The following is a 26,706-nucleotide window of genomic DNA, read 5'->3' as shown; positions in this document are numbered from 1 at the left end:
AAGGCGTAGGAGAGTTGTTGAACGGCTAATGATGTACGTGAAAGGCAAATTTTTATAAGTATGTATATGTGTGCGAAGGACCCGCAAAACAGTTGGCCAGCAGTCCATTTGCCCAGTGTTGAGTTGTTAAATGGAAAATCCGCAATTTATGAGAATTTGTTTCTGACGCCTCTTTTTCGTGCATACTTACACCCACATTTGGGTACACATACTCATGTATGTATATGTATTTATACGAATGTAGGTAGGTGAAAAAGGGTTGTGTGAAGAAAAAAACAGTATGCATAGTTAAATATCAACACAATGGGACGATAATAACTTTGAAAAGTTTGGCATTAAAACTGTATGTGTTGGGTGTTTTTGTTTGCACAGTATGTGCGGTGCGTCGCGTAGTTAGGGTTACCACATTTGCATGTATAATATTATAAAATGTTGCGCCATTGGTAGTGCGTGGAAATCAACTTGAAACCCGAAATTCCCAACTATAATGGGATAAAGTGGCATTAAAGAGGCGAAACGCTCATTACACTCGGCTATTTGCGTCAATGGCGGGGCTGAGGCAACCAATTGTATGCCATAACCAACTATATACGCAGCTGTATTTTATGAAGAGCATGTAAACAGGTAAGTGGTAGTTGAATTCGGCATAAAATTCAAGCCAATTCCAATATACTAAATTATGTGTTGCTGTGGGTACTTGTAGGAATTCATAAAATTGGGTTTTCATTATGAAAGCTTAAGCATGCAGCTTCATCGCTCGTTACTCTTATCGGCGCATATTTCACTCCCCTACATTCCCTCCATTCGTATACGATATTGGGGTATATCTGCTTTTGTTCGCCGGCAAAGCCATTTTAATGCTCACTAATTATGTTCGAGTTTATGGTATCTTATTCATCTAGCTGATTTTTATAATATAGGCAGAGTATAAAACCGATTCCAATGAAACTTTATTAATTAAAACGCGTTGTGGAGTTTCGATATTGACAGCTTTATGTCTGTGTGAACTAAAATTCATATAGAACAATGCGTAAAATATTTTCCTTGAGGCCTTCATATGATTTTTCATAATAATACTACAATGGATAGGATTAAAAACATTTTGGGACAGTGCCTTGTAAGAAATTTTAAGCAAAAATTAATGTTAAGACTTGATTGGCTAAGACACAGTTGGATTAGTTGCATTTATTCTCATGATTTTTCATAAAAATACTTCATTAGTTCGGATTAAAAAAAATTTTGGGACAGCGCACTATAAGAAATTTTAACCAAAAATTCAGGTAAGAACTTGGTTGAAAGGTTCCTAAGATACAGTTGGACTAGTTGGAAGTATTCTCATGATTTTTTATAAAAATATTACATTGGTGCAGATAAAAAAAATTTGGGACAATGTATTGGGATCTATTTTAATCAAAAATTAGCAAAAAGCGAGCTGGTTTAAGCTTTTCTAAAGTATTTCAACACATAATTTTATAATTTTGAAGCTGTAAAAATTGGGACATGGTTTGGGACACACTTTCTTCGGTAAAATAAGATTTTTGTGTCTTAAAACCGCGTAACATATTTTATTTGGAAGTCTTCTAATGATTTTTAATAAAAGTAGTACATTGGTTCGGGTTGAACAATTTTTGGGACAGAATAAGAGACTTATTTCAATAAAAAAAATTATTAAAAACCGAGCTGATTGAAACTTTCCTATAGCATTTCAACTAACAATTTTATGATTTTGAAGCTATAAAAAAATTGGGACGTAGTTTGGGACACACTTTCGCCGGAAAAACGAAATTGCTGCGCCTTCAAGAGCATGTTTAGAAAGATATAGACTTTTGTTAAAAAAGAAGTTGTGTTACAAAACAACATTTAGAAAATACATCTATACATACATATGTACATATGTACATACATATTGAGTAATTCTATATAAAATCTTTGAAATCACATAGGCTTACAAAATCCCTATGCCTCACTGCCTGCGTCAATTTGCCAAATTTCTACTGGAATTTCGGATAATATTAAAGCAATGAATATTTAATCAGTTTACAAAGGGTTCATTAACATTGCGCGCACATGCACCCACCCACATACGAGTATATGCTTGGGTCCCACATGCCGTCGCAAAGGTGCCTGGCGCGGCAAGCAAGCCATCACTCATTTGTCTCTCACTGCAGCGATTTGATGAATGTGCTACATATTAAATATGAAAGCTTGTTCAGCGCCAAAGTATTCTTTATTTTGTGTGCGTAAGGCAAAACCGAATTTGTCTAGACCAAGTGGAAAACAAGTGCCACAAAAGAGCCACACACAAACACACTGAACACACACACACCACCACATTAGCATTACAAAGAAGTTTACACAATAGGTAGACTATAAATAAGTTTACACATATCATGTTGGCGCGCATCCCCCTCACATGAGTGACTTGTGTGTGTCACAAAAGTTTTTGGCATGCTTGATGACGCACAAAAAAGGATAAATCTGTGCGAGTGCAACAACACTTTGTTTTCTGTAAGCCATTTGCCTTTCATATCGGATGCCACTTAATTTCGCTTAATTTGCGCTTTTACCTTTTGTTAATGTATTCAAAATTTGCAAAAGTAGACATTTGTGTATGCATAAGTACAGGTGAAAGTTCAAGCCGTTCAATGTAATTGCGTAAAAACATATAAATTTTGATGCATATATTAGGTATTAGCAAAAATAACACTGTTTTATGTAGATCTTCGAAAAGAAAAAAATTGGGACAGTTTTTGGGACAAATTTTTTTACGATTTTTTTTACAAGAATACCTAAAAGACTTATATTCTATAAAAAAATAAATTAATTTTGCGTTCAAAGCACATTATCTCTTTTTGGGACGCAGAATTTTGAACTTACATCACTCAAAGTTTTTTGAAATTTTTGCACTGAGTTAAGATTAAGCAACTAACTAACTAAAACAGTTTCTTACATAAATATTATTTTATTTTATTTTTTTGGGACAAGCCTAAAACTTGTTTTCCATTTTAACTGGCAATTATGTGTACTGGCTAATTTTGTGTATACTTTTAATAAGCTATAACAATAATTTTACAAAATTTTTCAAAATCCAAAATTTTGGAACACAAACTTCTGCAAATAATAATCTAAATTATTTTAACAATGACACCGTTTTTCCAGCGTTTGAAATTATTTTCAATGAAATCGCCCATTTCCAGTGCAACTATTGTCCCAAAGTAAGTCAAATTGCTTTATTTGTACACTTACTTAGCACGTGCCACTTGCCATTAATTACTTCATAATAACAAATATTAATTTCGGTATTTGCTTTTGACCGACAGCATAAAATGCTGCAAAGAATTCTATTTAATAACACTTTTGTGCTCGACCCGCGCGGGCATTGTAAGCCTTCAGCAGCCGAAAATGTGTCACACTTCAACCCAAAGTTACTTAAAGTAAACACATCATCATGACATAGTGTGTGTGTGTGTGTGTGTGTGTGTGTGTGTGTGTGTGCGAGTTCATGGCATTTTCGCCCAGATTTACAAGCATTTTCTTATTGAAAATTATATTTTGCTTGTGCAAAAACAAAGAGAGTCCAGTAAACAATGACCCACAAAGTGAAAGAATTTGATTTTTATCGCTCGGGTCAAATGGCACAGCAGACGCTGCTAATAGCTTCAGATATGTACACTCATATATTCAGTTGTCACATATATTTATGCGCCTTTTCGCCTACTTTCTACACCAGCCATTCGTCGCACAAGACCCACACATTTAATTTTATGTAACTAACCGATAAATATGGCATGTTTAAAAAATGACAATCTGCGGCCAAGTTTAGAGCCCGTTTGAGCAACGCACCGCCATTCGAACAGTCATCGAACGCGCCATTTAGCGCCACTGTGCCTCTTGGTATGCCTTTGGTCATTCTCCACGCGTTTTTTTGTTTTCTACTTTATTTGGCAGTCCATTTGTTTCAACTCCCCCGAACACGAACACGTGCGCCGCAGCTGCCACAAATATATTAGTCAATCATTACTCACTCGGCTGCTATGAGCTGTATGAGGTCAGTGGGGGGCTGTGTGCTACAGTCAATTCTCAAGCCGACGCATTGTTCATCGAGCCATAAAGGTCGTCTAGCCGTTAACGCTGACCGTGCGCACTGAGGTTAGAGATTCGAGTGCGATAATGGCAGATTTGCGATATTCTCGTGTTATGAGTAGGGAGAGTAGGGAGGAAAAGCGCGGTAATAAAGGAGATGACTATGGATATGCTAAGCTTGCCATTTAGTGATTGCTTGTTTCGAAAAAAATATTACTTTGTGTTTGAACAATAGACTTGAAAGTGATTCGGCAGGCATTACAAATTTTGAGACAATTCATTTTAAGCATTTTGAGTGTATCGTGGGTTTTAAAGCTTAATAACTCCCGCATTTGAAAATATAACACAATTTAATTATATTGGGTAGTCGAAAAAGTCTTTTCGTATTTTGTCGAGAGATGTCGTTGCAGTTGTATATCTCCAGTGCTACCAATCACATTGTCTTATATCATATAGTGTTAGAAGGGTGAGATTTTAAGCTTCATTTAACCAAAATAATCAAAAAAAAATTAATTCGGTTAAAAAAAGTTACAGCTGTTCAAAAATGAAGAAATTCGCTATATTTTGAAATTTTTGTATAAAAATTGCGTTGCGATCTCCTTTTTTGTTTATTATAAATATAAAAAAATAAGTTAAAGTTTGATTAGAAATACGAAAAGACTTTTTCGACCACCCAATATGCAACAATTTACTTCTATTTGGTTAAATAAAAACAATTTCTGTTAATTTTTAGACAACTGATTCGGATGAAAATTTTTGAGACAGTTTTTGGAACCAGAAAAAATTAACAAGATGTATTTTTACAAACAACTTCAGGCAAAATTTTGTTGACATTTCATAGAACTACGCAGAGTAGAGCTTTAACTTTTGCTTTTTCTAGTATTTGCGCTTATAATACACCGTCTTCGCACTTCCTTACTTGCTCTCTCTTCAAGCAGTAGCTCACTTTCTTTTTCCTTTCATTTTTTTCTTATCTTCAACTTCATCATTGCTTTGGTTTCCCTTTTATTAACTTCACAACCTTCTGCTTACTCCTTGTTCTACCATAAACTCCAACTTATTATCAACAACCAGTTCAGCATTCGTGACCTCAACTTATTTGGGCCATCCTTTCCGCCTGCAGCTATTATTGGACGCCGTCTGTTCTTTAAAATATCCGTAGCTGGGAGAATTGTGGGGAAATAAATAAATTTTAGGCCGGAATTCAATCAGACGTTGCATATTACGAAACCTTAAATTAAATTACGCACTCATTTGCGGGCGACCTTCGAAAGGATAGCGGAAGCAATGATGAAGCGCAGCTGTCGGTCGCTGTGTGCGTGCGTGCGAGGGGGAAAAGCCAACAAGCAACAGTGAAGCCGTAATAAGTGCGACTATGAGTGGAGGGCAGCGCCAAGTAGATAATTGGAAAACATATTTTTCTTATTTTTATTTTATAAATAGACCTTTTCTTGATCTCTTTTTCTGCGAATTTTGAAATTATGTTTTTAGTCTTAATATCAATTTGTGTTTTAACATGCCGCGCATATTTTATTGAAAACATATATTTTGCATATTTTATGCGCCACAAATGAAAAACTTTGCTTTCACACTGATTTATGCGTCAATGATTGTAAATCAGCGTATGCTTTTCTATGCACTTTTTCTGCTTTTACGCGCGCCACATAAAATATGCGAGTTTTGTAGCGAAATTTCAATGATAAGTGGTATTTTTGCCAAGCCAAAATACACACGCGCGCACTAGCTGAAGCGAAAGCGAAAGTAAACGCGAAATATGACACATTTCGGCGCTTCGAACATCGTAAAATATGTCGAGCAGCGGCGTCTGCTGAGTTATGGAGCGTAAAGCGTTCGAAGTGGCGGACGACTGCTGCAGTCGTACTTGCAATTTTGTGCGCCACAGCCACAGATACGCGCCAGTTGTGCATAAAAAACAAGTAATTGCAAGTTGTTTGCGTATTTACTTTTATTTATTCGTTTATTAAATGCCGGAGATAAATAAATGCTACGAATATTTTGCGAGTACACGAAAATGTGGCTTAAGTTGTCAGTAAGAGGCGAGTTTTACACGAAATAATATGAGAATAAATGAATTTGATAATAAAAATATAAAATTTTATATTTTGGGACAAAATTATCCAGCTTGTTTTTTTTCTTCCGTAAGGACATTAGTTTAATTTTTTATTTTGTTTATTTGGAAAAAAATAATTATAACAAAATTTGTTTGAAACTAAATTTTGGGACAGTTTTGAAAACAATTTTTCATACCTTAAAGGCATTTTGTTACATTCTAAAACATCATTTATGAATTTTAAAGCTGTTTAATAATTTGGGACAATTTTTGGGACAGTTTCGAAAATAATTTTTTGTTCTTAAAGACATTTAGCTGCATTCTGAAATATTATTTCTGGCATTTAAGGCTATTGAAAAATTTGGGACAGCTGGGAAAACAATTTTTCATAACTAAAGGCATTTAACTGCATTCTGAAACATTGTTGTGGCTTTTAAAGCCGTTTAAAAGTTTGGGTCAATTTTTGGGACACTTATAGATATTTACTATACAGTATTGCTTTTATCTATAACTGCAAAATATTTTAAAATTTGAGAGAACCAAGACTTTTTGAGACTGTTTTGAAAACAATGTTTCATTACTTAAAGGCATTTGGCTGCATTCTAAAACATTATTTATGGCATTTAGGGATGTTTAAAATTTTGGGACTATTTTTGGGACACTTAAATTTACTATACGATATTGCTTTTATCTAAAAGTGCACAATATTATTCATAACTAAGCAGTTTCTACTCGCTTTAAACAGCGTTTTAACAAAAATAATAGAGTAGATAAATATTAACAGCAAGCTTGATTCAGGTCAATGTCCAAAATGAACAGGCTTCATTCATTCGCCATTAGCTAAGTTTGAAATATAAACGCTGCATGCGTTATTGCGAATTAAATGCAAACGGAACTTTATACATTTAAGCATAAATGGTCAGTGAAAGCAAAACTTTGCTCCACACGCCAACAAGTAACCACAAATGTGCTAACAACTGGACACACACTGAACGTGTGGTATGAATTTCGAGGTTTTACAATTTGCACAATTTTTCGAACTTCTGTTATTTTTATTTCCTTTTCGCTTTTCACTTTCCCATTCATCTCACTTCAATTCGATACTTGTATGTCAGCCCCATTTAAGTTTTTAATACGTTGCCACATTTTTGTTTTTACCCTCTATTCAGCTATCCAATTATTTCTAATTGTGAATTTACAAATTCAACGCCAAAATGCTCACGAACTTGAAACTAAGCACCACTAGCTTTTAATCACTCATACGCCCTGGCGGTCGAAACGTGCTCGTCTGCAGTTGACCGCAACCAATGTAAGGGAAATATGTTATACGCCAGTCGTTGGTGAAATTCCGAAAATAGTGAGAGTAAAAATCAAATACAACAACAATCATGCACAGTGAATTTTGTAGCAGAAAATCATTTGAAACCACTACAATGGAGAGATATACCGTGACCACACGCCGCGTTGAGGGCTAAGCCGTGACGCACTTCACTGCTGGCATACATACTTATGCCTACGTATTTGTTTGTATGTGGGCGTGTGTTTATGGCTAGGCGAAAGGGTGCAAATGCTGATACTTGAAATTGTACGTGTTGTTTTCATTTCACTTTTACTGCTTTTTATAATTCCCTCTCTGTTTTGCTTGATGCTTACTGCTGCTGTCATTCAATGCCACGCTGTTGGGCTTTAGAGGACCCGCTTTTTTGCTGTAAGCTTTATTTATAAACAGAATATTTTTAAGCATATTTTCCGCAGCATTTTTTGATGTTTTTCTTTTGGTTGCTCGCCACAGCTGTGACCTAAGAGTGTGCCAAGCGGGAGTGGAGCCGCCAAGCGGGAAAGAGCAATGACGAATGAAAAGAGCGACCGAAGACTTAAATATTTTTTTTGACGCATAAAAATGACTGAATGTGAAAATTGATTCCACTTTTTGAAAACAACTGGAAAGCACTATTTGAGAAAAAATTTTTGGGACACTTTTGGGACAACATAAACATATTTTCAGAGAGCTAGATTTTAAATTTTTGACAAAAATGTAAACAAATGTCAAAAAAATTATAAAGAAAAATTGGGACACTTTTTGGGACAACATATTACAGCAAAAACATCTTATGAAAATTTTTTTAAATTGTTTTTAATGAAGAATGGCAATAATATGTATAAGAAAGCAGTCATCACTTAATTTGGGACGGAATAATTTTTTCATAAACAATCCCTACCTCTTGTGTTTAAGCATTTTACGATATTTGGGAGCCAAAATAATAGGAAAAATTTGTTGGGACAAACTTTGGGACAAATCCATTTTTTTTTTTGATAATTGCGAAAAAATCACAGCTTCGTCTAAAAATTATTGTGACCCAAGATACCATGAACAAATTTTTGAGACAAACTTTGGGACAAACTAGTTTTCTTTAAGTTGCGAAAAAATCACAGCTTCGTTATTGTGACCTAAGTTTCAAAAAAAAATTTTTTTGGGACAAACTTTGGGACAAATAAATTTTCTTGAAATTAAAAAAAAAAGGTTTGGCACAAAAGTTTTGGAACAAGCAAAATTAACAAGCGTCATATTGGCGTCAATATGGCTTAAAAAAGTCGCATTCCAAACATTATACAGCACATCCCTACAGTGCAGTTATAAAAATATCTAAGTATGCGTTAATTAATGTATGTTTAGGTAAGCATAACAGTGATTTGTTTCATCATGCCGCAGCTGATGTTGTGTCTAACCGTTTTTTGGCATATATTTTGTCACACTTTGCACTATGCCTTACCCTTTTTTGCAACAAATTTTCCTTTTTCACTTTTCCTCCTTTCATAACTACGTTTTTTCTACTTTTGTTGCTGTTTTTCCACTTTTGTTGCTGTTTTCCCCTGTCAAAGTCTGAGTTATGTTTGAGTGACCAGTGTCATAACATAAAATATGCCGCAGCGGCAGCTGACATCACTGCAGTTATGGAATATTGATAGCTGCCGCTTTTCACCACGCGCCCCCCTCTTCGACCATCCTCAACATTTTGCAACAACAACAAGCAATTCGATAGCATATTTATGTGCCTTGCATAAATTTAGGCGATAATCGCAGACGAGGGTCACACTCAGGTCGTTGAAAAGCGGTCACAGCGGCGCGGAGCGGAGCTGGAGTGCAAAAAAAGTTGAGTGTGTGTATGCGCGTGAGTGTGAGAGTAGTTTGGGTACACCGAGCACAACACAATTTTCACAAAACACACACACACAGGCACATTGACATATGTCAATTTCGTGCGTGATTATCGTTTGTGTCATCTGCACACATGGCACACACACACTCACACATGAAAAACACTTAAAAATACTTGCCGCAACACACACACACACAGATACCAACAATTGTTGGCTTATGCATATGTATATATGTGTGTGTGCATGCGGCTGCGCGCATATGTCAAAGTTCGATTTTGATGTGCTTCCGAAAGTCAAAAATTGCTCGTTCGCTAACTTCGTTGACTGACCTTTTTGCGCTAATAACCACAGCAAACTGCAACGAAACAATGTTTGCATGTATGCGCGTGTGTCGGTGTATGTGTGTGTGCGAGATATGCGGAAAACATGAGGCAGTAGCGTCAATATTGATGTTAAACAATTTCAACTTAAAAACCAACAACAACAGCAACTGCCATGAATATCGGCATGACAGTGCAAACAACAATAACAACAATAGCAATGTTTTCAAGGCAAAACTGACTTAATAAATAGCAGTAACTCCATCATAACCGTACTGCTGTGTCATTGGGTCGCCAGCTCATACTTCAATGCTCGCTTTATGGGTCTTTTCCACTTAACGCCCAGCCGCCGCCCACTAGACGCGCCGCGCCCATCTACTTTCAGCGCGCAACAAGAGTAGCTGCGGCGATTATGCGTTGCGTTGCCTGCGTACTAATGATGTTCTCACATTGTCCCACGGAGCGTGGGTGCATGCGTGTGTTGCTGTGTGCTGATGACATTTCAAAAATTTATTGGCCATTTGATGTGTCGCATCAGGCAGCGCCTTATTTACATACATGAGTCAGTTACCCACACACACGTATGCGTATGTATTGGTGCCTTAACACACATACAAATAAAGCGTTGCACCGAGCAGACAGTTGCCAGTGGGTGTATGCATAAAAAAGCAAATGTTTGCAAATACAAATAACCTCAACTATATTTCAAGAGCGAAAGCAAACGATTTCATTGCTACCAAGGCCTTGAATGAAGAAGCAGATTTCTGTTTAAAGCGAAAAATATGGCAACTGAAAGGATTACATGATGCATTTAATCAGTTTAGCATAAAATATTGGGTGGTCTAAAAAGTATTTTCGTACTTCTAATCAAACTGTAACCTATAGTATATCGAAATTTCCAGAACGGAAGCGAACGAACCATTGTTTGTGCCAGACGAACTGATACAACATCGTCTCCGTAAACTTCAAAAATTTCATTGGTGGCTTGCGTGGCAATCTTCCCTTTTTTACACAAAAATTTCAAAATGTAGCGAATTTCTTCATTATTTTCACTCATTTTTTAACAACTGTACTTTTTCGAGAGATCGTTTAACGTATATTTCTTAATTTTAGGAATAAGAAAATATGAGACTATCACTATAAACAATAAAAGCTGATGACATTTCATAAACCCAATGAGAACTTCATGAAAAAGTATGTATTTAAGTGAAAATAGTGCTAATTGAGTTAGCTCGCTGCCCCTAAGAGTTAACAGATTTCATAAATCAAATGAAAATTCTATGGATGAGATACAAAACGAATGAAAAGTGCACTAACTAACTCGACTGATTTAAGCTTACCCTAGGAAGTGGCAGATTTCATAAACTCATTGAGAATTCTTTCGATGAGATAACAAAAGAATGAAATGAGTATTTTTAAGCGAAAAATAGTACCAACACAATTCAGAATTATTAGTTCGACTGATTATGCGCTTAAATATATATACCTTACAAGGTATCAATAAGTTCAAACCCGGGCATGAAGTATAATATTGTTTCTATGTAGAGAGTCCTTCGTATAGTTCTTGTGCTGGCAGCAAAGCTGAGCTGAGCTTAGACAGAAATGTTAGTATTATTTTATTGCAAAATATTTTAAATTTATTTTTCAAAAAAAACATTAAAACTTAAATATATATTTGACGCCAGTTGTCAGTTTACCTGCGCAATAAATGGCTTTGAAACTTTGAGCGATTTTATTTTCGCATTTTATCTGCAACTCATGAAATTTAAAAGCATTTTCCCATCTGAGCATTTTGCAAATAAACTCGCATAGAATTGACTACTTTGATTATATCAAAACTTTTCGGTGCATTTCACACGCAAATTACCTTATCGCGCGCTCAAAGCGCACCGCGTTTCACTTTTGTCAATATTTCAACGCCCCGAACGTGTTCTGTGGGTTTATGCGCTCATATCAGCTTACGCACACACAAACACATACGAACTCTTTTTTCGTAGCTAACAAGTGCCACCGGAGGCCAATTGCGTTGCTGGCAATGAGTTGGTTAAATATAGACATCACGAACACATACATGCGCATAACGACACACACCGCAGCGCAGGCACTTAATCATTTTCAGTCATGGTAAACAACACACACACACACACATACATGAATATAAGCGCAATCCGTTAATGCTAATATAACGGTATATATTGGCTGTTGATTGCTTTATTGCTTGACTATAACTACTGTGCTTGCTATTGTTGTTGTCATTATTATTATCAGCAGCTTGATTTATAGTTAATAATCACAGGTTGTTGTTGATAGCGGTTTCATTGGCGTGGTATTGTCACAACCACCTCTGTTGTTATTATAATTAATATTACAGTTATCACTATTATAGTCATATAAGCTTTCTACACTTTAATTTATTTTTTTTTCAATATATTGGGTAGTCGAAAAAGTCTTTTCGTATTTATAATCAAATATAAACATTTTTTTCGCCTTTTGGCTAACACGCTGCTTGTTAAAATATATTACAGCGCAAAATAGTTGCAAACTGCACGAAATTCTGTTACTGTACAAAAATAATAAAATAAAATTTAGTTAATGAATTTTAAGTAACTAGTTACAACACCTATGACTTTTTAACTAGTTCAAATAAAATTGCAAAAAATTTCGTTAAGACACAAAAATAATAAAATAGTAAGTATTTCAGTAGTTTGCAAGTAACTAGTTACAAAACTAATGATTTTTTGGTGCAATTGTAACTAGACGAAATTTCGTTAATACGCAAAAATTAATTTAAATGCTAATTTACAGCTTATCACTTATTCCGCTTCACTTTACCGACATACATACATACATAAACCCCCTGCTTTTTCCTTTAAGCTCTCAGATCAACAGCATTTTACTGTTAATTCCATTTAAATTTTTAAATAGAATTTCCACATAACTTCCATAAATATTTTTACTATTGCAATTGCGAAGAATTTTATGATGGCATGTGAAGGCTGAGCAAAGTATTTTATTGACACATATTCATAACGGTTTTTTTAGTGCGCAAATGAAGCAAGCGAAAAAATTCATGGCATTCGCACATTTGTTTACAAGGCATGCGGGTTTGTTTGTTGTTTTTTTAGCAAAAAATATAACGGCAAATAATCGCTAATAACATTTTTACTGTTATGATAAGAATTTTTATTGCCCCATTGTTGCTGTTTTTTAATTATTACAACATTTTTGTCGGCGTTCAACAACTTTTCTCGTCTACGGCCAGCGCCTTTGATAGGCCACTTTTCATGACACACACACACACACACGCTGCAAATTTTTATGTGCTCATTTGAATGGTTTTTGTGGCATGAAGCTAACATCAAATTGTTTTTGTGTACAATTTTATAAAATTATAGGCAATTTTCATATGTTATTAGCCGCAGCGCCCAATTTCATACAACAACTGTATGTATTTCAATTTTTTCCCACAACACAACAACAAAAAGTATTAACACTGGCAATATCGCGCGCACTTGTCTATTGATGGCCCATTAAGTGACGCAGGGCTGCTAATGTATCACACGCATTTAATATTAAAATAAATTTTCTTTTTTGTGGCAAGACACAAATGTTGACATTAAATGTAATTTATAGCTAATTAGGTTTTTAATAAAATTCCAAGGCGACATTATGTAAACATGTGGCGTGAAATTAAAAAAAAATACTAAAATTAATTTTGAACTAATTAAGTTTTGGATGAAATTAATAAAGATTTAATCTTAAAATACAAAGCAATATACATATATACAATTAAAATTGAAATTGAAAATAGCTTGCATTATTCAGCTTGAAAAAAATTAAAAAAAGAACTTAACAAAATTAATAAAAATTTAAAAAAATTAAAAAAAAAATGTAAATGCAGATGGAAACTTTTTTCACGAAATTAAAAACAAAAACTTAAAAAAAATAATATAAAAAAATTAAAAAAAAAAAAAACAATTATATAAAAAAGTTTAATAAACAGTTGCGAAGAAATTTGAATAAAAAAAAATATTTTTTTAATTGAAAACAATTTTTTTAATTAAAATTTAAAAAAAAAATTTAATTAAACAAAAAATTTAAATTTGCAAAAAAAAAGGAGAACTCAAATTTAGACCATATTTGCACTTTATAGGGTTAGTTGTTTCCAATCTTAGAGATATGCGCCCAAAATCATGCTACGGTTAATCGTTAACAAGTGTTTTTTAAAAGAGAAACAGACGGAAAGAGTTGAGAAAGACGGAAAGAGAAAAAGAAAGAGTCATGAGCTACTATTTAAGCGCTAGAAATGTAACAATTTATGCGAAAAATATAGTTTTGGTAAATGAAGACAGCAAAATTTTGAAAACTTTAACAAGCAAAAATCATTAGAGTACAAAATATTGCCAAATGTAGCTGATAAACTGAAGAACTAAAGGAGGATTAAGCTAGTATTGCGCACAAGTACACACTCAGTCTGTTTTTGTTCAAAGAAAGTTAATGAAAATGCAGTGAAAATTCAGCGCTAACACACCAAGTAGCTTCTAAAGCTCAAACCTCGTTTTTATTGTAGTTCGCACACACTCATATACACGCACATACTTGATTTAATTTAGGTTGAACAACAGTCAAAGCTGATTGACGGGCATTCGCAATATACTCGTACATTTAGTCATTTCTGGTTGACCGCAATTTACATGCAAGTCCGTTTGTGCAACAGTGCATTTGCTTTTTACAGTTACTCGTTCTACTTGATTGCTACAAACAAGCGCTGTCCTTTTTGTTTTTTTGCAAACTCTCAATTAAATTTCACACTTTTCAAAAGGCGTTGTTACACAAAAAAGGCACAAACATAATTGCTATGGGTTACTTGTATGTGTGCGTTTGTGTATTAGCACGACAACAGCCCAAATTTGCGTTTGTATGTGTGTTTGTGTGCAAAACTTCGCTTGCTGTTGGTTGGCAGAGCTCAGAGTGCGCCTAATGCGCCGACGTCAGCACATTCATATTTCTAATTTGCATTTATCACAAGATTCTGGTATCTAATATCCTGTACAGTTCATATCCTGCGGCAGTGGTGCTTGAGAAAGCCAACTAATAATACAATCGGTGACAAGTGCATTTGTGACAGTGTGGCTTGATTGCAATATTGCTCCGTATTGTTGTTCGTATTGTTCGTAGTTGTTGTTGTCGCAACACTAAATTTGCTGATGCTGGCAATGCCGTAGCTGATTTCGGTGCGAATGCCATTGCCACATTGTGGAACTGAGAGCAGAATTTTAAGCTCTTTGCTATTGTTGTTGTTGTTGTGCCAGTTGTTGTTGTCGTTTAACGCTACAATGCGCTGTAAATTCAAATAAGCCATATACACAGTGATCTTTATTTATTGCACACGCACACACGCACACAAGCGCCCCAGCAGTAAGCAGTTGCTCTCACTTTCCTCGCTCAGCCCTCCCAGCGCCGGCTCTCCACCGCTCACTCTCTTGTCATGCAGTGCACGTAGAAGCCCGCAGCACTGGCTGTTGTGCTCCCTGGTGTGGTGCTGACTCAATTTAACATTATGTGTAGCACGCGCATATCACTGCCAATCACACACACACACAGGTAAAGAGTTGCTGCAAGCGCATGTGTATGTATGTATGTATACATGCAGCGTAAGTACCAAAAGTCTTAGCAACTTGTTTATGCACATGACCTTTGGTTTGTTGCTGGCAACAAGCGCACACATGCACACACACACACACGGATGCCTCGAGTTGAACATAAGTTCATGCCAAGCATTAACTCAAGGCACTCACTCACTTCAAATTCAGTTACAAATTGCAATTGCATGAAGCGCAAGCTTCGCCCAGCCACTTGGAATTGCAAATTTCACAGACGGAAAGCGGGATGAGCGCGCTCACTAAGCGCTTGCAGAGGCAAGCGCTGAAATGCTTTGGCGGTGAAATTTAAATAGAAAAGTGCAGGCACTTGCAACATTGGTGGCATGCCATACAACATTAGAAATGTTAATTTGCAGCAGACAATGCGAAAATCATTTGTTGTACGAAGTGGCAAATTTTATGCAGTGAGTCAATGTTACTCATACGCCATGACTTGCCAAGCGAAAAAATGCGAATTTCACAGCAAATGCGTTTAAAATGTGTTTCTGCAGTACTGTACGAGTGCTAAGAAATTGCTCATACGCCGCGGGTGCTGATGGCAAGAAATTTGTTTCTGCCAGATTTGTTGCCAAATAGGAAAAACTTGCATTAGCAATATATTGCAATGCACACAAGATATGCAGCAAGAGCTTTAGGCATGCCAAAACGGCTTAGACTTGCTACACTTTTGGCTTATAACAAGCAGATTTCGCTAATAAGTCAACAATTAATGCCAAAAAATCACGCATACGCCATGTACGACATTAAGATTTTTTCAAGTAAATTGCAAAAATTCGTTATTTGTTAGAAATAGTGCATATTTTACTGCATTTATCAAATATGCTGCACAACTGCTAATCATTTTCATGCGACTTTCGTTTACAAATTCGTTTTTTCTCAGGTCAAAAGTAATAACAATGTTCCACATACAGGGACTGTTAGCTTGAAGGTTACGAAAGGAAAAAAAAAATTAACTTTAAAAATATTTTAAGCACGAAGAAGGCTTTTCGAAAGCTTAACAATAAGTCATTGCCGTAGGATACGCTTCAAAAACAACATAAATAAAGTTTGGCGCCTAAAACAATATTTTTATCCACCATTTATGAGAGTATGATGTATGTAAACATATTAATTCTAAGTTGGAAGTCTTTTGAAAAAATTTTTTTGCAGTTTATAGTGTCTTAATATCACGCATACGCCACAACACAGGTTAAAATAAGTAAAATAATACGAAAAAAGACATAACTTGTTTTAACTTTGTTTTTCTTGGGAAACCAAGAACCATAGCGTGTGCGCTTAAAGAGTCACACAAACGCTATACACTTCAACGTACGGCGAAATTGCTTAGCCCAACATGGCGTATGAGTAATCTGCGTTTAATGCAAACAAAAGTTGAACATATTTCCATTAATTTTATAAACTTTTGCAGCAATTTCCGAAAACGACGTGAATTTGTAGAAAATTGCATTACGCGCATTTAAATTAGCGCGAAATAGGTCAGCTAAACTAGAAAAACAAAGCATAATGCGCGGAGATGACGTTAGTTTCAACAGTGAATGTAACGAAAGTTTTTGAAAAAAATTAAAACTACTGAAATTTTGCATTTATCACCGCATATATGCACACTTTTTTGCTTTCCCACACTTTTAGAAACAGGGTTGTAATCCGCTTTCAATCAAATAAAGCGTTACTCATACGCCATGTCACGCGCTGGAAATTTACAAATGTGCAATATATGTAATTTAATTTCAAACATGTTTTTAAACGCGACTTACATGCATAAATTAGTGGCATTAACGGCACAAATGTAAAGCATTGCCATAAGGTTGCGCATACGCCACGTACAACTGCGCATGTAATGTGTTTTTTGCCAAACAGGACAGCAACACATCTTTTATACATAAAAGCCCGTTCATTCCAGCATTTTAAAGCTTTAAAAAGGTATCTTAAATACTTTTACTGAACTAAAATTCTGTTCAATTCGTTTTGTACGGTTCAATGTCACTCATACGCCCGCGCATCCCCGCACAGCGGGTATATTAGCGCCACATAGCAACTTGACCTCCAACGTAATTGTCTAACAATCGGCCGCCAAGTGTGTGAATGCTTCGCTAAATGCCCCACAAGGTATTGTTTTGCTATGCACGAGTGCGTACGAGTATAAACCGACATACACACACACACGCATGCATAAACAAGCATACACACGCTTACGGTGTAAACTGCTGTTTGTCTGTGATCCAACATAATCACAGCACGGAACAAATTAACAATTTAACAGGATTTATGCCATTCGAACGTGTTCAACTACCACAAACAATGGATACACTCACACACACACAAATGCAAATCACAATATTTACGCGCACATATGTATATACATTAGTACACGCTGGCTTGTGACATTTCGTTAAATAAGCAAAGAGAAAATCATGCGGAGCAACGCCACAGCAGCACACAAATCAATGTGAATACCAAGCACTGGCGAATAACAGTTAAAGCGCAGATGGAAAACCATATTGCATGCCTCGACGTGGCTACTTTTTGCCACCTACGCTAGCGAAACTTAACTTTGCGCCGCAACATTTGCTTGCTGCCTTCAAAAATCACAACTTTTCCAGCGCATATCCCTGTCATGACATTTCGATCGGGCATGCGGGCGCGCAAACACACAAGCAAACACTTAATGAGCACTTGTAAGGCCTTGTTAGCACATTAGGCGCTGTCACAGAGCACATGAATTCACTCGCTCGCCATGAAGCTCGAATGGAGTGCGTGTGGGCAGTGCGTAGCATATTTGGTCATTAACTGGCCAGCCATGTGTTTGTGTGTGTGATGTGTATGTGCCACAGCAAACAGCAATGGTAAGAGCAGCAGGCTTGACTGCCGGCTAATCAATGCGAAATACGAGTTGGAAGACACCACTAAGCTTCGAAGTGTGCAAATAAGCTGCCTACTTATGTGTATTACTGCTGCATGTTGTTGTCGTTGTTGTTAGCGTTGTCACTTGAGTGAAATGCCATGTCTGTGTGTTAAGCAGCTCACTGCGAAAGCAATTAAAAGCGCTTTAAGCTGCATGTTTATGGTGATTTTGGTAAATTGTGTTGCTCATACGCCATGATGGGCTAAGCAATTTCGCCGCAAATTCTTAGAAGACACACAATAATAGCTGCTGTGTTGTATTAATTGTGTATTTTTGATTAAATTGCGTATACGCCATGTTGTGCCATGGTTTTTGCTTCGTAACTCATCAATTATAGACAATGTGCATGTTCATGGACATGCTGGGTTGCATTTATCAGCTAATTAAGCGACTTGCTGTGTTGCTGGGCTTAGCTGAAGCTATGACGCATGAAAAGCACGTATGCAAACATGCAGATCGATAGCTGAAAAGTTTAATTAAAAACAAAAAAAATAAAAATGAAAAATAAAAAATAAATTTAAAAAATTAAAAAAAAAATAAAACAAATTAAAAAATAAAACATGCAGATCGATAGCTGAAAAGTTTAATTAAAAGCAAAAAAAAATTAAAAAAAAAATAAAAAAAATAAAACAAATTAAAAAAAAAATTAAAAAATATAAAAAAAAAATTAAAAAAAAACACACACAAATTAAAAAACAAAAATTAAAAAAGAAATTTAAAAATTGAGAAATTTAAATAAAAATTGAAAAACAAAAAAAAATTAAAATTAATATTAAAAACTAAATTTAAAAAATACTAAAAAATTAAAAGAAAATTTAAATCAAAAATAAAAAATTAAAAGCAAATAAAAAAATTTTAAAATAAAAAAAAAAAATGTAAAAAAATTAACAGAAATTTTAATCAGAACTAAACTCGATATTTTTCCGAAAATTAAAAAAATTTTATTTGCATATAAATATATGGACGCTGAAAAAGCTTCACGATAATAAAAATAATCTCCTTTAAAATTTATGAGCGTACCGCAACGCTTTAGCAAGTAGGGGTGAAAAATCAACCCTGCTGCGCTGCGTTTGCCCACCACTGAAGAGTCAAAATTAAGCGTTTACCAAATTACCGAACTGCAATCATCAAAAGCTGCGCGCTGCAACTTTTCGCAAAGCGAAAGCCACTTATAGCGCTGCCTACACATACCATATCACATAGTATATACTCGCTTGTGGTTGTGTGTGTATGTGCGCACAAAAAAGCATTAAGCATTCAGCGCAAAATAGCATAATTGATAACATTTGTAGACGAGTGTAATGATAATCGCATGAAACGGTTAAAGCCGAAAATGACGATAAGTGCGCAGCTCGGCGATGGCATGTATGTGTGTGTGTGAATATATGGGTGTCAGTGAGTCAAGCGCACATTTACAGAATTGCCGCGCAATCGGTTTGATCAATGAACTTATAAATGTATAATGTGCGTATGTGTGTGTGTGCGCTTATCAAAATTACAAATGTACGACTGCCATCAACAGTTAACCGCAACACGCCACAAATATTTTTCCACCGATATTTAAATAATGTTTTACCTTTTCACCTTTTATAAACTGTATTTGTTTTTGCTTTAATTTTTTCCATTTTTCCACTGCCGCCAATGCGCAAATGCATGCCTGTTGTGACAGTAAAAACGCTTTACACTCGTAAATGTTGCATGAAATTCACGCAAATGCAATTGAGTGCGCGCATACACGAACACACACACACACTCAACTGAAGCGGCCTTGCAATTGTGGGCTTTTTAAAGCGCAGCTGCTTCAAGGGCGAAAAATCACGCGTTTGTTGCAGCAAAGTAACGGTATATTTTTAATTTAATTTCAACACAATTTCTCCATTTTATTTTTGTAGAATTTTTAACGGTTTTTATTTCGCATTGCTTTTGCTTTTTCACTGTCGCGCGCGCCACATCTGCGTTTGCCAGTTTAATTAATTAATTTTCATTTCCCGTTTTTCTGCACTTTTTCTGTACTGTATGTGTTGTTGTTTTTGCGCTATCATGCCGGCGCGTTGTCTGTCTCTTTGTCTCCTGTCGCGGCGCTGTGGAAAGACACATGTGTGTGTGTGTGAGCTAGTTACAAATGACAGGCACTCAGCAGCTGCGCTTTACAAACACACATACACACATACAAATAAATAAACACACATATAAATATATAAACGCACACACACAGTCACATCTCACTAGCAGTCAAGCATAGCCACATAACTCCCCGTCGCGTTTCAACCGTTTTCCTTGTCTTGTTGTGTCGCATATTATCTGACCATTTGCTCTGATTTAATATGGAGGCTGGCGGCGTCGCTTCTATTGTGGTAGGCTGAAGTTGCTTAGCAGCGCTTACATAGCGCATCAGCCGCAATATAAAGCGATGGCTTCTGTATTTGAACGGTGTATAGATGTGACCTCACAAAAGCGCAGCTCAGGCTTGTCACGTCGCCGCTTGAAATGTTTATCCCCAAAAATGCCGCGATCGAATGTGTCTTAAGTGGAATTGTCTCTGTGTGTAGACATTCTACTACAAAGCTTCAAAGTGGTGAAATTGAAGCGCAAAGTATTTAAAAAGATCAATGTCGAGTAAATAACGGTAAATTTTTATTCAAAACATTAAAGAAACAGAAAGACACAAAAAATAAATGTAAAAAGACACGTAATTTCTCAGAATTTTTCTCAGCATGTCTGTTCCACGCTTTGAGACTGATATAAAATTTATGTAAGCCTGAACAGAGCGCTTTTATCTGGAAGTTTTGATTAGCTGAGGACCCCAGCTTTCAACGCGCTAACGGCGGATGTTTCACGACATGCTAACCGATACATTAACTGGTTTAGCAGCCGCTGATAATTGGAGAGAGCAGATTTTTCACAGCACTTCAAGAGCTTTTTTTCAATAACTTGAACTTAACCAGATTCCCTTTAAAGGCACACCAACTCACATACAAATAAAATAAAATACACGAATGAAGAAGTAATTTTGAGTGCAATTGCTAAACAACATTTGAACTGGCGTGTGAGGCAAATGAAGCCTTCTGATTCCAGGCTTATATTTTCACTCTCTCCTCTTTGTACTCATAACGAAGAAGAAAGCAGCTACAATCGTGCACACAAGCCAATTACTGAAGCTGTGGCTCAACCAGCCATATCCAATTCGGCTGAAATTTAGATAAGATAAATTGTTTTGAAATAAAATTAAGTCTCCAAGTCCCACTTGTCACTTCCACTTTCTGCTCGAGCTGGATTGAACCACAATTAGCAATATTTAAATGCCTATTTAATTAAAACATATTGTATTTCCTACGCATTTACTGCAGCAATTTTGGTTGTGTCTATGTGTTTACATGGAAAATCACTCATACGCACAGGTGCACTCGATATTTGTTAAATTAAAGCAAAGTAGTCATCTTCAAATTTCCATAATCAAACATTAGCAATGTGCTGGAGCACTCTAAGAGTCTGTCTTGCATGAATTATTTATGCATTACTTGACTGCTTGTGATGTGATTAATGTTTGTTTACTTTCTATGAAGGACAGAAAAAAGGGTATGGAAAGTGGGACTCGGCTTGCTGTTCGAATTTTGGCAAAAGCAAATATTACTGAAAATCATAAACGTATATATTACTAAATTTACATTTATTTAATGTGTTTTTAACGCAGACTGATTAATTAATGGAGAGAGGATTTGAGACAGCCAACTGATTTTAAGACCATTTAAGAAGTTATTAAAAATAAAGGTGACTGATGATTAATTAAGGAACTGAAATAGAAATAATAATTTCAATCCAATCGACTACTATATAAATTCTCTGAAAAATCGACTAAATAGCTGACTGCAGTCCGACTGAGTATTGATTGACAAATGGACTGAAAAAGTCAATAATTTCAATCGAATCGACTAACGCAGTCCGACTGAGTACTAATTGACTAAGGAACTAAGGAAGTTATCAATGCAATAAAAGCAATTGAATTGTCTACTTAATTAATTCAATAAAAAAATTTAGTAAATGTAAATGGAATAGTCGGAATGTAATAAGCTATATATTTAAAAACTGGCTGCATTTCTGATAACTCATACCAATGTCAATGACTAATCACCTGACTTAACACAGAATTGACTTTCTAATGTGCGACTTATGGAATCAACATTTTTTAGCAAAATAACCCATATATTGGTTAGTCAAAAAAGTCCGTTCGTATTTTGTCAATAAATGCCCTTCCAGTCGTATATTTCCCATGCTACCAAGCACATTGCGCCATACCATATAGTGTTGGAAGGGTCAGATTTTAAGCTTCATAACTATAACTATTAATTCGGGGAAATTGAAAAAAAGTTAGAGCTTAGAGCAAAAATGAGTGGAAATAATGGAGAAATTCCTGACTTACCACATTGACTTTCTAATGTGCGACTTATAAAACTAACACTTTTTAACAAGCTATCCCATATTTAAAATTCTAGCATAGATTTTGAACAATCACCGATAACTTCATTCAATAAGGCACTGAATAATCGAATCGAAGTCTAATTCGTTACATAATTCATTGACTGACTTGCCACTATAAATTGATAATTAACAACTGGACAGCATAAATGAGAACTTAGTACCACAGACTAAACATATATGTCTAAAATTAGGTTCAAGCTGACTGATTTATTTTTGGTGCGACGGAGTGGTCGACTGTCGACTGACTAATTAATTATGCAATTGGAGCAGTGATTGACCGACCGATAAGGGCAGTGATTGCAGCAAGTATTGTGAGCCACAAGAATGACAACAACAACAACAGGAAGAACAATAAAACAACAACAACAGCAACAACAACAACAGAAACTAAGGCAGTACACAATCTGTTGTTATGCAAGCATTTCTGTTGTGATTCGAAAATGATTTGCAGCTGCAAGTAAATAAGAAAGTGTGCGTGTGTTTGTGCTTTGCATGCATGAAACTGCGTCGGCGCATATGCGTCAATACAAATGAGCTATTTGATAAATTATGCTACACAATGTCGGTATGTGAGCGCGATTGTGCGAAATGTTTGGAAATTCGGCGCGAATGGAAGTGAAATGAATTGAAAATATTTAATCACGCAAGCGACAAATAAAACAGAAATTGAAGACAGCGAACAGCGAGGGTCTGGGTGCTTACTAGGAAGCCGAAAACAGGCGTGCAGCTGCCGCAAGCAAATTTTCCAACGACAGTGAGACTCCTGAATCGAGAGCAGTCACCATTAACGCATCTGCCGCCACACCGGCCTACTTCTTGTCGTTTTGTTTGTATGTAGAGCGCGTTGCCCTCACCCTTTTGCCGCCTACAACCCCACGGCTAATCACATTTCAATGCGAAATTCATTTGTTATTCAATTTATGCAAACCTTTGTTTGCATTTGTTCGCTCGTTCGGCTACCGCCCGTCACTTCTTCTTCTCCACTCGCGCAATTTGCTTTGTTTTCACCGCCATTTGCGCGGCAAATTTCTTTCCTTTCTCGCTAGAAGATAGCGCGACTGACTGCTTTGTGGATATAATTATTGTCAAGCCTGGTAATTTATGACTTTAACACAGCGCTGACACACAATAAATTTTCCATTTTTGCTTCAGTTCACGGACCTTGGCGGCGCATTTTTGCACATTATCAGAAGACAAAAACAACAGCAATTACAACGGCTTCCTAGGAAAAATCGGTTATAATTTTCGTTGGTGCGAAGGTGGTGAAGCAGGGGGGGAAGGCGGCGGCGAAGGCACTAGAAAATGAATTGAATTTCTGACAGCATAAAATTGCTACAAATCAATTGGGAAAATGGGCTGAAAATATCAAAGCAAACAAATGTATATTACGAGCGCAGCGATAAGGGCGAACAAGAGATACTAAAAAGCAATGAGTGAATTTTGAAGGTTATGGACCATGTACCCCGGCGCACTCACATTAAATTCTACTATTTGTGTGATTGATTTTAAAAAGTCATAAGAAAATATTAAAAGCATTATTACATCACAAAAAAAACAACATTTAAATGGGGTTACCAGGGTTTGCAAGCAGGTAAGAGTTGCGTTCTTTTCGAACGCCGGTAAGGGATCGCATGTTTCGGCCAAGGATTTCAGACTCATCAGCCTCTTCTCTTTCTTAAAACGTTGAAAAGCTTGATTGGTCTGCACTTAAGAGGTAGTATCCCAAGAAATCGACTCGCAAGGGAACAGCATGCCTATTGCAAAGGTGGGTCAGTGGACACTTCCTTGCACAGTCTGGTCTTCTGGCTTGATATGAACAAACATTGAGAGGGTATTCTACGAAGTATAAAATATCATCTACCATCAAAAAGAGAAACGCATTTTCGGCCTGCTTACTGAGTTAGGTATCTAGAGCTCATCCGAGACAGGAAGGCAACGGTTATCATTGGTGGTTACTCTCACAACTTTGGCTATATGAAACCATAGTAAAGTGTATATTGCTCTACAAAATTTGGTCTACACTTTCCATCAGCTTTAAGTTTAGCCGCCCTGAACAAGCAGCGTCTTCCAACCGGAGCTGGCTGTCATAATGACAGTATATCTACTGCAGTCTCCTTCAGGATGGTGCTGTGCACTTTGATAGTAGGGCAGCGATACTAGTCTCGAGTTCGTCGACTGTGCTTTCAAAAACAGTGAAAGATTTGCTTACAGCATCGAGCTGTTTTATGATTAGACTTATTTGGGTGGTTGGCCATAACGATATTAGGAAGCTTTAGAAATTGTAGGAAGTTGTAAGGCTGATGAGCTGGCTAGGACAGGCACTTCAGTCTGAGTAACTACGGAATATCCGAGTTTTTCCTTCGGCATCACAAAGGACTGTACATACAACTTAATTGTAAATTCTCTGCAATTCTAAAAAAATATTTTCAATTCACATATTCCGCTAACTAACGGTTAATAACTTATATTCTTTATGTCGCGCAAACTCATAAATTCCACACTTTTGAGTTCTGCCTTTTTACACTACTGCCTTCGCCACATTCTTACACTAACTCTCGAATGGAAACTATTTGTAAAACTTTTCACTACGCTTACACTTCACCCTTCATCCACTCAATCTCAGTCTGCCCGCTAACGACGTCATCACACCTCATTTACTTCCGCCATCAAATTTACTATCTCCAACCCCTTTTTATCAAGGCACCACTTATAGGTCCACATAGGCCACAAGATTTACACACAATTTATGCGCGAAATTTTCCCCTTGACATTTGGCTTGCGCTCATATATTCTTTAACCATATTCGACGGCAACAATTTACAATGTTGTTGTTGTTGTTGTTGTTGAGCGCACAGAGATTTTATATGAAATCATATAACCTTTTTGTGATTTTTTATTATTTTTATTGTTGTTGGCTAGCGCTCATCTTCCTGCAGCTTGCCTTCCTTTCCTCCTCCCGTGCTGCTTTCACTTCAGTTTACTTCGTGATCCGGTTGGCTTGGCTGTCGGCAGACGCTCAACTTAATGATGTTCAATAAACTTGCCCATGTCGCAGATAATGGGGCTTTCACAACAGAAACAGCAACAACAACAAGAGCAAGGAAATTTTAAGCAAAGTGTATGGCGAATGTGTTTGTGTGTGTGAGTAAGTGGCGCTCGGTGAGTGGGATCATCGTGAATACGTTGATGCTGTCATGATAAGGGACTTGTTTTCCGCAATTTTATCATTCAATTTTTTTACAGAATTTGACATTTCATTATTTCTGCGTTTTATTATTGAATTCTTGCTACTTTTTTCCTTCTTTTGCAACTTTCGAAAGTTTTCACCTTTTATTCAAGTTTTTCTTGCTTACCAATTCTTCCGCTTTTTTAATTTAATTTTGGTTTTTTTTAACGGTACGTCCGCATATTTGTAGCGAAAAATATGTCAAAAATTTCGCTTGACATTATAGTTTGGCTTTTGTATTCTTCTCATTTATTTCTTTCTTAACTTTTTACAGTTGAAGACACTTAGCGCTGTCATGGTGCTGCTGTGCATCCACTAATACAAAAATAAGTTAATAAAATAATTTTTTTCGGGGTTTGAAAATAGCAGTCCTGAAACCACATTTCGAATATATCTTCTTTTTTGTCTTCATTTCTGGAAATTTTTAAAATCACGGTGAAGTTTCAAATTTATGAAGCCCAGAAAACTTTACAAAATTTTCGGGATTTGTTCTCAATCCCGAAATCACAGGATTAATATCACTTGTTTATTTTAATGTTGAAAGTTTCTAAAAGTTATCCAGATTTTTTCCAATCCCGAAATTACGGGATTGTTAGCACATTTTTAGTTTAATGTTGAATCATATTTATGGACTTATTTTTACTCACATAATTTGAGGTTTTTGTGAAAGCAATCCCAAAATTACAAAAATTTTCGGGGTTTTTTTCAATCCCGACATCACGGGATTAACAGCACTTGTACAGTTTAATGTTCCGTCATATTTGTTGATTTATTTTTATTAATATAATTTCGGAATTTTGTAAAAG

At 36.0% G+C, this 26,706-nt stretch overlaps 1 protein-coding gene across 1 annotated transcript in view; it reads right to left on the bottom strand.

Moving 5' to 3' along the window:
* LOC105230419 (TWiK family of potassium channels protein 7) overlaps positions 1–26,706 on the bottom strand; it is a 163,114-nt gene that overhangs the window by 112,079 nt on the left and 24,329 nt on the right. The gene's annotated exons all lie outside the window — the stretch shown is intronic.

This window comes from Bactrocera dorsalis, chromosome 4, assembly GCF_023373825.1.
Source record: "Bactrocera dorsalis isolate Fly_Bdor chromosome 4, ASM2337382v1, whole genome shotgun sequence".
NCBI lineage: Eukaryota > Metazoa > Arthropoda > Insecta > Diptera > Tephritidae > Bactrocera > Bactrocera dorsalis.
Note: the sequence above shows the minus strand (reverse complement) of the source record. Positions and strands in the feature narration are given on the sequence as shown.